Genomic DNA, 2,478 nt, shown 5'->3' on the forward strand with positions numbered 1-2,478 from the left:
TGTCCGCTTTGTATTAAGTTATTTTCGATCAGAAAATACAATAAAACAATATTAGAAATCTTTGACCATTCGGGAATTACTTTGCTTGAAAATTGATGCGCCTGTCTTTGACCATCTTTACGCAGTGATCTCCCCTGAATTTTTCGGCTTTAGTGTACATACAAAAGGGAAGTAACCGCTCCAAAAAAGTGGACTACTTTCGGCATTTGCAATTAACAACATTAGACTCTGAAATTTCGCTACCATTATTTGTTTGGTCTGACGACCCAAACAAATAAAAATCACATACCGTTCTATTATTGATTACTTTGTAGCTCTCTCTGATTATGCTTGATCCTCTGATGTATTACATGCAATATGATATTATATACACCGTCACAGAACATTTTGACAACGTTAAAGCGTCTAATGAACGTCACCCAGCAGGCACATCAACGTTGCTTCAACGTTGAATTATGGTCAGATTTCAACGTTGAAATAAGGTTGGATTTATATTCGGATTTGAAAGTTGAAACAACGTTGAAATTTCAACGTTGATACAACGTTGCAGCTTCAACGTTGACACAACGTTGAAGTTTCAATGTCATTTCAACGTTGAAATCCCACCATACTTTAATATTTGGATATAAAGCAAAGTAACCAAGTTTAACAAAATATCAAGACACTATAAAATACTCAGATATTTTATTTCAAAAATACAGTTCAAGTGCAGCTTAAATTCACTTTAATAGTTTTAACAATTAAGCTACAATCTGTTCCAATCTTTTCTTCTAGATCTTTCCGGGTATGTTAAGTGTTTGAGTACTTCTTTGGCTGTCTCTTACTGCTTCTGCAAATAAAAATTAGAAGTTTGTAGTTAAAAGTGACTTGGTCAATCTCAAATTATACATATAATTACTCAACTTAGTGATTTTTTTTATCTTAAAATGCTTTTCTCTAAGATTTACATCATAAAACAGCATAGAAATTGAAACATAGCTAAGTTTGATATTAACAGCAAATACTGTATATAAGACAACAAAATCTTTTTAAAAAGAAGCTATTTAAAAGTCTCACCTATGATTGGTAAGAAAAACTGCTCCCCGTCAGTTCCTTCCAGCATATTTCCAAGAAATTAACATTCTAGGCTCTAGCTAAGACCATTTTATGCAGCATCCTGAAATCAACAAATATGTAAATTTTAAATTAATAATGTTACAGGAACGTTCCGAAAGAAATATATTTTAAAACAAGATAAATATCCAGTAGTTGAAAAATTTATACTTTGTATTGTAAAGAAATTCAAATAGGCCTATATAGATTAATAAGAATAAATTTCAATGTAACAAACCTGAAACTCCTTTTCATGTTGAATGTATGGTATACAGGCTACAGCTGCAATACTCTAAATTTCAGCCAGGACCAGGATCTAGAATATAAAATAATATATAATAAAATAGAAATAGATTTATTATTATATTATATTATTATATTATTCCCCTTAAATTTACGACTATTAAACTTTAAAGTTTAACACTCAAATTTGTTTTTTAAATTAATACTAATCATTATAATGTATTTTTTTCAAACTAATTAACACTGTATTATACTATCAATAAAATATAAACATAGTTATATATATTGACGAATCGTCTTTGGACGTAAATTAAGTGGGCCGAACTACTTTATAGGTTTCAATTTTAAAATTGATTAAATTCTAAATAGGATATAGTACAGATAAATGTTTAATAATATGAAAAATAAATTAAAGAAAGGCAAGATTTGTAAAATCATAAATTGCCAATGACATCAATAACTTTATGCTTACAAGGCCTATCGAACCCAGGTCGCGAAAACGTGTCAAATCAACTCAATCATGTGTTTATATCTCTCATTTATTTCATAAAGTAAATTAAAGTAGAATTTAAACAATAAATATTAATATTTTAGAAAATAATCAGTAAACTAAAGTAAAATATAACGGTAATACCTTCGAAATCCAAATAAATTGCCAATCGTGTTGTTTTCAAATTTTCCAAACAGCGCCACCATTTGCACAAACGATCATCATAGACAAACAAACAAAATCATAGACCGCAACAATTACTTCCCCTGACCAGCGTTATTTTATAAACGGGGTTTTGACTAATATCAATTTATTAAATAATATTATTCATAAAGAACTAAAAAATAAAACAACAAACAACAAAACATATTAACTAATATTTAAAGCGTTAATAGAAAGTGAAAATTATTTCCAGCTTTATATTTGTTTAAGCGCTAATTTTCAATACATGTATACGGAAAAAGATTGTAACGCAAATTTTCCTGACAAAAATCACTTACAGACTAATTCAATAAAGGAATAATATCACAAAATAAGTGGTATAAAAGTTTATATAATGATTAAACTAAATGTAAAACTTCGACCATAAACAACGTTGAATCAACGTTGTATATACATTGGCAATATATCCGTATGGTCGTCCATAGTTGAAT

General features: G+C 28.7%; 1 long non-coding RNA gene across 1 annotated transcript; it reads right to left on the reverse strand.

The window, feature by feature from the left end:
* Positions 1-684: 684 nt before the first annotated feature.
* On the reverse strand, positions 685-2,240 carry LOC132726042 (uncharacterized). The gene is made up of 4 exons (XR_009625138.1): positions 1,970-2,240; positions 1,331-1,408; positions 1,057-1,156; positions 685-829 (listed from the first exon to the last, which is right to left on the reverse strand). It is a non-coding gene; the product is annotated as an uncharacterized LOC132726042 (long non-coding RNA).
* Between the last annotated feature and the right edge of the window lie 238 nt (positions 2,241-2,478).

Source organism: Ruditapes philippinarum, unplaced genomic scaffold, assembly GCF_026571515.1.
Source record: "Ruditapes philippinarum isolate M1 unplaced genomic scaffold, ASM2657151v2 ctg3203_1_1_1_1, whole genome shotgun sequence".
NCBI classification, from domain to species: Eukaryota; Metazoa; Mollusca; class Bivalvia; order Venerida; family Veneridae; genus Ruditapes; species Ruditapes philippinarum.